The following is a 12,607-nucleotide window of genomic DNA, read 5'->3' as shown; positions in this document are numbered from 1 at the left end:
GATTAACAATGGGCAAAAGAACACAGACACTGGACAGAGGAACTCTGCCAAGAAGGCCAGCATCCCGGGGTCGCCTCTCCACTATTGATGTTGAGACTGGTGTTTTGCGGGTACTATTTTCCAGTTGAGGACTTGTGAAGTGTCTGTTTCTCAAACGAGACACTCTAATGTACTTGTCCTCTTGCTCAGTTGTCCACTGGGTCCTCCCACTCCTCTTTCTATTCTGGTTAGGGCCAGTTTGCACTGTTCTGTGAAGGGAGTAGTACACAGCGTTGTACGAGATCTTCAGGTTCTTGGCAATTCCTCTCATAGAATAGCCTTAATTTCTCAGAACAATTATAGACTGACGAGATTCAGAAGAAAGTTCTTTGTTTCTGGCCATTTTGAGCCTGTAATCGAACCCACAAATGCTGATGCTCCGGATACTCAACCAGTCTAAAGAAGGCCAGTTTTATTGCTTCTTTAAACAGCGCAACAGTTTTCAGCTGTGCTAACATAATTGCAAAAGGGTTTTCTAATGATCAATTAGCCTTTTGAAATGATACACTTTTATTAGCTAACTACATGCCATTGGTACACAGGTGTGGTTGCTGATAACTGGCCTCTGTGTTGATATTCCATTCAAAATCAGCCGTTTCCAGCTACAATAGTCATTTACAACATTAACAATGTCTACACTGTATTTCTGATCAATTTGATGTTATTTTAATGGACAAAAATTTAGCTTTTCTTTCAATATCAAGGACATTTCTAAGTGACCCCAAACTTTTGAACGGTAGTGTAACTTTCTTAGAACAGCTGAAAACTTGAAGTGGACAGGAAAAGAATAATAAAAAACATGCGAAGCAGAAGCAGTAAAAAACCTAAAATGTTCCTTTTGATGCGGGTAGTAGAGCGACACCTTGCACAAGGGCTGAGGGGATTCTTTTATGGAAAAACTGACATGATCGACAGTGACCATAAGGGTTCTGCTCATTGGGCAACAAACAGATTAACAGGGAGGGACTACCCGTGCTTGTCCAATAAGAAACATTTTCCTCCTCTGTTGCGAAAAGTTTGAAAACGTCTTAGGTTGAGTGTCATAATATTTTTATATTTCAACTTTATTTGGTAGGCAAGGTAGGCAAGTTGAGAACAAGTTCTCATTTACAATTGCGACCTGGCCAAGATAAAGCAAAGCAGTTCGACACATACACAGAGTTACACATGGAGTAAAACAAACAGTCAATAATACAGTGGAAAAATAAGTCTATATACAATGTGAGCAAATGAGGTGAGATAAGGGAGGTGAAGACAAAAAAAGGCCATGGTGGCAAAGTAAATACAATATAGCAAGTAAAACACTGGAATGGTAGATTTGCAGTGGAAGAATGTGCAAAGTAGAGATAGAAATAATGGGGTGCAAAGGAGCAGAAATAAATAAATAAATACAGTAGGGGAGAGGTAGTTGTTTGGGCTAAATTATAGATAGGCTATGTACAGGTGCAGTAATCTGTGAGCTGCTCTGACAGCTGGTGCTTAAAGCTAGTGAGGGAGATAAGTGTTTCCAGTTTTTCTGAATTTTTGTAGTTCATTCCAGTCATTGGCAGCAGAGAACTGGAAGGAGAGGCGGCCAAAGGAAGAATTGGTTTTGGGGGTGACCAGAGAGAATACCTGCTGGAGCGCGTGCTACAGGTGGGTGCTGCTATGGTGACCAGCGAGCTGAGATAAGGAGGGACTTTACCTAACAGGGTCTTATAGATGACCTGGAGCCAGTGGGTTTGGCGACGAGTATGAAGCGAGGGCCAGCCAACGAGAGCGTACAGGTCGCAGTGGTGGGTAGTATATGGGGCTTTGGTGACAAAACGGATGGCACGTGATAGACTGCATCCAATTTATTGAGTAGGGTATTGGAGGCTATTTTGTAAATGACATCGCCGAAGTCGAGGATCAGTAGGATGGTCAGTTTTACAAGGGTATGTTTGGCAGCATGAGTGAAGGATGCTTTGTTGCGAATAGGGAAGCCAATTCTAGATTTAACTTTGGATTGGAGATGTTTGATGTGAGTCTGGAAGGAGAGTTTACAGTCTAACCAGACACCTAGGTATTTGTAGTTGTCCACATATTCTAAGTCAGAACCGTCCAGAGTAGTGATGTTGGACGGGCGGGCAGGTGCAGGCAGCGATCGGTTGAAGAGCATGCATTTAGTTTCACTTGCATTTAAGAGCAATTGGAGAGTTGTATGGCATTGAAGCTCATCTGGAGGGTTGTTAACACAGTGTCCAAAGAAGGGCCAGAAGTATACAGGATGGTGTTGTCTGCGTAGAGGTGGATCACAGACTCACCAGCAGCAAGAGCGACATCATTGATGTATACAGAGAAGAGAGTCGGTCCAAGAATTGAACCCTGTGGCAGCCCCATAGAGACTGCCAGAGGCCCGGACAACAGGCCCTCCGATTTGACACACTGAACTCTATCAGAGAAGTAGTTGGTGAACCAGGCGAGGCAATCATTTGAGCAACCAAGGCTATCGAGTCTGCCGATGAGGATGTGGTGAGTCGAAAGCCTTGGCCAGGTCAATGAATACGGCTGCACAGTATTGTTTCTTATCGATGGCGGTTGGGATATCTTTTAGGACCTTAAGCGTGGCTGAGGTGCACCCGTGACCAGCTCTGAAACCCGATTGCATAGCGGAGAAGGTATGGTGGGATTCGAAATGGTCGGTAATCTGTTTGTTGACTTGGCTTTCGAAGACCTTAGAAAGGCAGGGTCGGATAGATATAGGTCTGTAGCAGTTTGGGTCAAGAGTCTCCCCCCCTTTGAAGAGGGGGATGACCGCAGCTGCTTTCCAATCTTTGGGAATCTCAGACGACACGAAAGAGAGGTTGAACAGGCTAGTAATAGGGGTTGCAACAATTTCGGCAGATCATTTTAGAAAGAAAGGGTCCAGATTGTCTAGCCCTGCTGATTTGTAGGGGTCCAGATTTTGCAGCTCTTTCAGAACATCAGCTGACTGGATTTGGGAGAAGGAGAAATGGGGAAGGCTTGGGCGAGTTGCTGTGGGGGGTGCAGTGCTGCTGACCGGTGTAGGGGTAGTCAGGTGGAAGGCATGGCCAGCTGTAGAAAAACGCTTATTGAAATTCTCAATTATAGTGGATTTATCGGTGGTGACAATGTTTCCTGTCCTCAGCGCAGTGGGCAGCTGGGAGGAGGTGTTCTTATTCTCCATGGACTTTACAGTGTCCCAGAACTTTTTTGAGTTTGTGTTGCAGGAAGCGAATTTCTGCTTGAAAAAGCTAGCCTTGGCTTTTCTAACTGCCTGTGTATATTGGTTTCTAGCTTCCCTGAAAAGTTGCATATCACGGGGGCTGTTCGATGCTAATGCAGAACGCCATAGGATGTTTTTGTGTTGGTTAAGGGCAGTCAGGTCWGGAGAGAACCAAGGGCTATATCTGTTCCTGGTTCTAAATTTCTTGAATGGGGCATGCTTATTYAAGATGGTGAGGAAGGCATTTAAAAAAAATAACCAGGCATCCTCTACTGAAGGGATGAGATCAATATCCTTCCAGGATACCCCGGCCAGGTCGATTAGAAAGGCCTGCTCSCTGAAGTGTTTCAGGGAGCGTTTGACAGTGATGAGTGGAGGTCRTTTGACCGCTGACCCATTACGGATGCAGGCAATGAGGCAGTGATCGCTGAGATCTTGGATGAAAACAGCAGATGTGTATTTAGAGGGCAAGTTGGTTAGGATGATATCTATGAGGGTGCCCGTGTTTACGGCTTTGGGGTGGTACCTGGTAGGTTCATTGATMATTTGTGTGAGATTGAGGGCATCAAGCTTAGATTGTAGGATGGCTGGGGTGTTAAGCATGTTCCAGTTTAGGTCGCCTAGCAGCACGAGCTCTGAAGATAGATGGGGGGCAATCAGTTCACATCTTGGCCATGTTCTGTCATAATCTCCACCCGGCAACAGCCAGAAGAGGACTGGCCACCCCTCATAGCTGGTTCCTCTCTAGGTTTCTTTCCTAGGTTTGGCCTTTCTAGGGAGTTTTTCCTAGCCACCGTGCTTCTACACCTGCATTGCTTGCTGTTGGGTTTTTAAGGCTGGGTTTCTGTACAGCACTTGAGAATCAGCTGATGTACGAAGGGCTATATAAATAAATTTGATTTGATATGGTGTCCAGAGCAACAGCTGGGGCAAAGGGTGGTCTATAGCAGGCGGCAACGGTGAGAGAACTTGTTTTTAGAGAGGTGGGGATTTTTAAATTGCTTGGGTACAGACCTGGATAGTAGGTCAGAACTCTGGCAGGCTATCTTTGCGGTAGATTGCAACACCGCCCCCTTTGGCCTTCTTATCTTGTCTGAAAAGTTGTAGTTAGGAATGGAGATTTCAGAATTTTTGGTGTCCCCTAAGCCAGGATTCAGACACGGCTAGAACATCTGGTTGGCAGAGTGTGCTAAAGCAGTGAAAAAACAAACTTAGGGAGGAGGCTTCTAATGTTAACATGCATGAAACCAAGGCTATTACGGTACAGAAGTCATCAAAAGAGAGCGCCTGGGGAAGGGGTGGAGCTAGAATCTGCAGGGCATGGATTCACCTCTACATCACCAGGGAACAGAGGAGGAGTAGGATAAGGGTACGGCTAAAAAGCTATGAGAATTGGTCAGTCTAGAACGTCCAGAACAGAGAGTAAAAGGAGGTTTCTGGGGGCGATAAATAGCTTCAAGGTTATAATGTACAGACAAAGGTATGGTAGGATGTGAATACAGTGGAGGTAAACCTAGGTATTGAGTGATGATAAGAGAGATAATTGTCTCTAGAAACACATTGAAACCAGGTGATGTCATCGCATGTGTGGGTGGTGGAACTGAAAGGTTGGATAAGGTATAATGAGCAGGGCTAGAGGCTCTACAGTTGAAAATACATTAAACACTAACCAGAACAGCATTGGAAACAGGCATATTTGAATTAAGGACAGGCATTGTTGGTCGAATATATATTAGGGTCGCAGTGAGTATGAGGTTGGTTGGGTATGCGCGATTCAGACAGCCTGCCGGTAGCAAGGCTAGCAAAGCTAAGAAGCATCGGTTAGCAAGCTAGCATAGGATGGAGGTCGTTGTTTATCCACCGTCATGCGTTCTGCTGACGGTAATTACTTGCGGGTTCCGTGTGTAGAGGGATCAACGAATTTGGCAAAATAAGATATAGTTATAGTGACGCATAGAAAATTGAGGTAACGTCGCGAGGAGGGGCGCAGTGGATAACTTCCCTCGGGCGATAACATTTAACATTATTTTAAGTCATTTAGCAGACGCTCTTATCAAGAGCTGCTTACAATTGGTGGGCATTCACCTTATGATATCTCAGTGGACACAACACTTTAATAGTGGATCTAACTCTTTTAAGGGGGGGGGTTAGAAGATTACTTTATGGCTATCTATCGGTATTCCTTAAAGAGGTGGGGGTTTCAGGCTGTCTCCGGACAGGTGGGTGATTGACTCGCGCATTGACCTGGCGTGTGAGGGAGTTTGTTGCAGCACCATTGGGGTGCCAGAGCAGCGAACAGTTTTGACTGGCTGAGCGGGAACTGTACTTCCTCAGATGGTAGGGAGGCGATCAGCACCAGAGGTTGGATTGAACTGCAGCTGCGCGGTGTGTTTTTGGGTGTAGGGCCTGATCAGAGCCTGAAGTTGAACTGAGGCGTCTGTAGTCGCCGCTGCAACAAGCTGCCGTAGGACAAACGCGACCTATGTTGGTCTTTGTTAAGCCGCGAAGTGGCGAGTCTAGTGTGCATGTCGAGTTTAATGGAAGGCGGAACGCGTGTGTCGCAGGTAGTCTAGGTGTTGAGGTAAGGCCAGTGGAGATGGAGCGGAGGATGCGGGGTGACGTAGAAGAACTTGGAAAGTTTAACACCAGACGGGCTCGGCGTTCTGGATGAGTTGTAGGGGTTTTAATGACAGGCAGGGAGCCCCAGCCAACAGCGAGTTGCAGTAATCCAGACGGGAGATGACAAGTGCCGGATTTAGACCTGCGGCCGCTTCCTGCGTGAGGCAGGGTCGTACTCTGCGATGTTGTAAGCATGAACCTACAGGAACGGTCACCGCCTTGATGTTTAGTAATAGAGAAACGACAGGGTGTTGTCCAGATCCACGCCAAAGTTCTTAGCACTCTGGAGGAGACACAATGGAGTTGTCAACCGTGAGGCGAGATCAGGAACGGGCAGTCCTTCCCCGGAGGAAGAGCAGCTCCGTCTTTGCGAGGTCAGGCTTAGGTGGTGATCCGTCACCCACACTGATATGTCTGCCAGACATGCAAGAGATGCCGATTCACCACCTGGTTATCAGAGGGGGGAAAGGAGAAAGATTAATGTGTGTTCGTCTGCATACAAAATGATAGGAGAGACCATGTGAGGATAGACAGAGCCAAGTGACTTGGGTTATAGCCGAAGATAGGAGAGGGCCTAAACAGCCCTGGGGGACCACCCAGTGGTGAGAGCACGTGGTGCGGAACAGATTCTCGCCACGCCACCTGGTAGGGCGACCTGCAGTAGGACGCAATCAAGCGTGGGCCGCGCCCGGAGATGCTCACAGCTCGGAGAGGGTGGGAGAGCGCAGAGATCCTGATGGTCACAGTATCAAAAGCAGCCGATAGTCTTAGCAAGGATGAGAAGCAGAGAGAGAGAGTTAGCTTTTAGCAGTGCGGAGCGCCTCTCGTGACTCTATAGAAGAAGAGCACTGTCTCAGTTGACTACATGACTAGTCTTGAAACCTGACTGTGGATTTGGATCAAGAAGGTCATTCTAGAAGATAGCAGGAGAAGCTGGCCAAGGACGGCACGTTCAAAGAGTTTTGGAGAGAAAGAAAGAGGGATACTGGTCTGAGTTGTTGGACATCGGAGGGATCGGAGTGGTAGGTTTTTTCAGAAAGGGGTGCAAACTCTCGCTCTCTGAAGACGGAAGCGGACGTAGCCAGCGGTCAAGGGATGAGTTGATGAGCGAGTAGAAAGGGAGAAGGTCTCCGGAAATGGTCTGGAGAAGAGAGGAGGGAATAGGGTCAAGCGGGCAGGTTGTTGGGCGGCGGCCGTCACAAGACGCGAGATTCATCTGGAGAGAGAGGGGAGAAAGAGGTCAAAGCACAGGGTAGGGCAGTGTGAGCAGAACCAGCGGTGTCGTTTGACTTAGCAAACGAGGATCGGATGTCGTCGACCTTCTTTTCAAAATGGTTGACGAAGTCATCAGCATCAGAAGATCAGAAGTCATCATAACGTTGGTAGTCCAGTCGTGAAGGCTCGGTGGGGCTCCGCATTTGCAGTAAAACGGGTCCGGATAGGTGATTGTAGCCCAGGAGTGGCTGATGGAACTCTTCAGCTGTCTAGCTCCGGAATAATTGATGTTTGCTCCGGGATCGACGTAAGCCAATAGTCACATGGATAGCAGCTAGCTTGCTGCGAGATCCAGGCTGTAAATGTCTAGAGCTTGCGGTTGAAAATCCGGGGATATAGAGAGAAAAATAGGTCCGATATGTTCTGGTCTGAGTCGCGTTGTACAAAACTGGTGATAGCTTTTCGAGCTAAAGGATAGCTGATGACCACAAACCGTGGTTAGCTGAATACTAACGTTAGCCAGTGAACTGGCTAGCTTCTGGCTAGCTTCTGGTTAGCTTCTGGCTAGCTTCTGGCTAGCTTCTGGCTAGCTTCTATTGTGGATTTCAGATTTGAGGTAAAAAATACTTTTTTATTTTTTTTATTGGTGAGGCGGGTTGCAGGAGAGTGTTTTGAAGTTGAGTTTTTGGAAAAGAAAATATATAAAAGATATGCGAAGAAAGATGTAAATGTATATATACACGGGACACGACAAGACGAGGACAAAGGACGTCTGACTGCAGGTCAAGTCAGACTGAAGGATCATCCTGAACAGGCTCAGCCAAAACAGAAAGCCGCTCTTAATTGTTCAAGATGCCAATAGATCAATATTGACAGAACAGTTGAGATAAGCAAGGGGGACTGGGAGCACAATCCAAGGTCGCCTGCTCACCTCAGTCGGCATTGAGAAAAAAATAAGAAGAAGTTCAGATTGTACCTCCAAAGGTTTCCAAATGGTTTCATGTCAACATGAACGCGACCCTACTCTGAGAAAACATGCTCCTACTAGTTGAACCCTTGTCATTTCCTAAAAGACATGCATTTACAGTACCAGTCAAAAGTTTCACCATATGTATTCATTTATGGATGTCCATCATCAATTTTGTGTGATATGTTACAAATTCCAAGTTGTTGTGGCTAACATTAGCCAGGTGGCTACCGCTACCTTCGGTCTTATGTAACCATACCAAGCGTCCCGGATTTGAATTTACTATGTTACGTCTGGTCTATGAGACCAGCCTTGATAGGGGTTACCTAGAACTGCACAAGGACTACAGGTGATGGTCAGCCAGGAAGGATAGGGAGGTTATTTTCTTCACAAAAGTAACAGTGTCATAGTAATACACCTAACAGTCTTATACTTACTAAATTACAACATAAATATTAATGTTTTATGTTCTCTTTCTTTCTTGTCAACCTGGGTTCCCCAACCGGGTTTACAAGGAGGGTTGGGTTTGCTCTGTACTGTATCTGAACTAGCGGGCTGGAGTCAGCAACATGAATGTCATGGTTAATCTCATGGTGAACCTTATCCTCTTTCACCCCTCTACTCCCCTCTACTAAATATAGCTCAGTGTTCTGAGGGGTTTGAGACCACCACATCCCTTGACCTTTCGGTCAACCTACTCTGGTTACAGAGAAGACCTTTCTGAGGCAGCCCGGCACTCCAGTGAGGTCACAGAGGGAGGGGAACAGACCCCAGCCAGAAGGTTAAAGGTCAGGTTCAATGAAAGGCAATTGTGTAAAGTACTTAAGTAAAATTTCTTTAAAGTACTACTTAAGTATTTTTTGGGGGTATATGATATATGATATACTTTTTACTCCATACATTTTCCCTGACACCCTAAAGTACTCGTTACATTTTGAATGCATAGCAGGACAGAAAATGGTCCAATTCGCACACTTATCAAGAGAACATCCCTGGTCATCCCTACTGCCTCTGATATGGCAGACTCACTGAACACAAATGATGTCTGAGTGTTGGATTGTGACCCTGGCTATCCGTAAATAAAAAAACAAGAAAATTGTGCCATCTGGTTTGCTTAATATAAGGAATTTAAAATTATTTGTGCTTTTACTTTTGGTATATTTTAGCAACTACACTTACTTTTGTAGTATAAGTATATTTAAGTATATTTAAACCAAATACTTTTAGACTTTTACTCAAGTAGTATTTTACTGGGTGACTGACTTTTACTTGAGTCATTTTCTATTAAGGTATCTTTACTTTTACTCAAGTATGATAATTTAGTATTTTTCCACCACTGATGAAAGGTCAACAGAATGGCGGGCAGTAGATCCAGAGTTCACGTGGATGATAACAGATAACAATGCTTGTCTAATTTTAATTTCTTTTAGATATTTTTGGTCAATTGATCATAATTTTGAATAGGTCATCATCGATTAAAGCAAAGACCCAGGACAGTGTGCGGTGCCTACATTTGACCTATTAATTATTGTTTTACTCTCTATTGGTCATTGGTTGTATGAGACGTATTTGAACAAAGATAATGTAACTTCTGAAAGATTACAACGTAGTTTGTAAAATGCATGTTTAGATACAATGGCATGTAGAACATTAATATTGATCATGTGAAACATTGGGATACAAGGAAGTATAATGGTGTCCAATATTGAGTATAGAACTGCATTGTTGGTTAAGGGCTGGTAGGTAAGCATTTCAATGTAAGGTTCTATTCAACACCTGTTGTTTTCGGCGCATGTGACAAATACATTTGATTTGACATTGAACATGTTCTCTTGTCATCTTTGTATATTTCACACCGTGTGTGGATGCCACCTAGAGTTAGATAAGATATCTGCACAAGTTGGGAGAATAATTTAGTCTCACATATTAGGCTGTGGAGAAATATAGTTTTCTTGTTTATGCAGAGACGAAATGTCCTCTTACAATGAGCGACCTATCCCTAGAGCAAAAAGCGCTGATTAATGCTATCCATACGGCTGTGTTCCTCAAATCTTTCCCTGAGGACCTCCAGAGTTTCACAATAATGGTGTAGTCCTGAACTAGCACACCTCATTCAACTAATTCCGTGTCAGAATGCGTCATTAACAATAAACTGGTCTTAAATATACTCAACATAAATAGAAATGCAACAATTTCAAAGATTTTACTGAGTTATAGTTCATACAAGGAAATCAGTCAATTAAAATAAATTCATTAGACCCTAATCTATGGATTTCACGACTGGGAATACAGACATGCATCTGTTGGTAACAGATACCTTTAAAAAAAAGTAGGGGCGCGGATCAGAAAACTAGATACTATCTGGTGTGACCACCATTTGCCTCATGCAGTGCAACACATCTCCTTCGGATAGTTGATCAGGCTGGTGATTGTGGCCTGTGGAATGTTGTCCCACTCCTCTTCAATGGCTGTGCAAAGTTGATGGATATTGGGGGGAACTGGAACACGCTGTCGTACACGTCGATCCAGAGCATCCCAAACAGTGAGTGCTCAGTGGGTGACATGGCCTGCATACTCACCAGACATCGAAGAATTTGGAAATTTTTGTGTTCAGATCCTTGCGACATGGAGCCATGCATTATCATGCTGAAACATGAGGTGGTGGCAGCGGATGAATGGCACGCAGATTTCATCGCGGTATTCAAATTGCATTAGATAAAATGCAATTGTGTTCGTTGTCCGTACCTTATTTCTGCCCATACCATAATCCCACAGCCACCATGGGGCACTCTTCACAACATTGAAATCATCAAACCGCTCGCCCACAGGATGCCATCTGCCCAGTACAGTTGAAACTGGGATTAATCCGTGAAGAGAACACTTCTCCAGTGTGACAGTGGCCATCAACTTTAAAACGTGTAGACTGGTCTGGAGTTCAACTTTTTTATATATTTTATACTTTATGGCATTTTCCTCAACATTCTAAAGCTCCTCATTGTGACGTCATCACTTCCAACTGTCATTCACTGTCAATGCAAAAATACAACTTTTGAAACAAATGATCGACTTTGACCACTTTTCTAACAACTTAGACAAAAAGTTAGAGGGTATTACATCTTGGTCTACGTCTAAGGAATTCAAATTTGAAATAATAACAGAAATATCCAGTACATCTCTAACAATATAATGTAAACTCACGTAAACTCGTACATCGCCTTGGTCCGTACAATTGCCATTATTTTAGCGCCCCAAAAACGTAATACTTCCAGATCAACTGTAATGTCAATACCAATGTAAAGCACAATTTCTCCCCTTTCCAACGTTATCAATTACATGACCTAAACGCTGCCCGTTTCTGCATAATTCAAGCAGGCAATGAGCCCCATCGGGTCTTTTTAAAAATGGCGGGTGGGGAAGCGAAACTAATCTGTGATAGTGAGAAGGAGAAATGTTGTGTGGGAAGTTTGCTTTTTTTCACTCGATCTGTCGAACTTATCACCTTATCGCCTCTAAAATGTAAATAAAACACTATAAAGAGTTTATATAATGTGTCATTACATACCTATTTGAAGGTTTGTGTCGAATATGAATCGGGTTTTTAGGGCGGTGCTAAAGTGATCTTAGAAGTAAACACGGCTTTGAGAATGATGATCGCATGCAATGATGACGCAAAAAATTACTAGGTATCCCCCCCTTACCCCCGTCACTGTTCATTTCTTGTTTTTAAACGATGAGCGAAGTGCTACACCTGGTGGAGAGAGATTGTAAGACATAAATAGTTGCTTTATGCGTGCTGTACGTTACGACATGACACGCCACGATGTAACGGAGGGTCAGTTTTTTCAACTTTTCTCCAATACTATAGAGCCATTAATTACCATGTCGATCAACGCTTGAATAGAAACCTAGTTCACACCCCCGATTTTGAAGTCAACACAGTCACTACAGTCCCATTAGTTTTCTTTGTAGCCTCGTTTGAATGTTACGGTTGGGCACATTTGTACGGAATGGGGTGAGTTTACGTTAGCTGTTTTAGTTACCGCATCAACATTTTCTCAAACTTATTAGCAAACAACTAGTTTTGACCACTACCCCAAAACAAAAAGTTAGATGAAAACTTATAGTGTATGAGTCTTCCTCTACTTTTCTGCTATTCAAACTGAATCTCTTCGCGGAAACAAAATATTCACTACGGATCTTACGGTACAACTGCTTAAGTAACTGCATTACCACATTTTCCCAAAACCTTTTCCAAACAACTGCCATTTGACCACTCCCCCAACAAGTCAGACAAAAAAATGGGGGGAATGAAATCTTCCCCTACTACTCTGATGTCAAATCCGAAAACAGATTAGGAATAGCGTCTACCAATTTTTAGATAGTTGTTTTAGTAACCATCAACTGCCATCTTTCAAGCTGCACTAAGTCATGTCAGAATGTAGCAAATTCATTATTTACCAACAACAGCTACAAATTCCAATAAAACTACATCACGTTTTGAAGTTCACTTTCTTCGCTTTGTTTATCAACACTATAATGAATCTAGCAAAGAAGTTTTG

Source organism: Salvelinus sp. IW2-2015, linkage group LG26 (genome assembly GCF_002910315.2).
Source record: "Salvelinus sp. IW2-2015 linkage group LG26, ASM291031v2, whole genome shotgun sequence".
Lineage (NCBI taxonomy): Eukaryota > Metazoa > Chordata > Actinopteri > Salmoniformes > Salmonidae > Salvelinus > Salvelinus sp. IW2-2015.
This window is presented reverse-complemented; position numbering follows the sequence as displayed.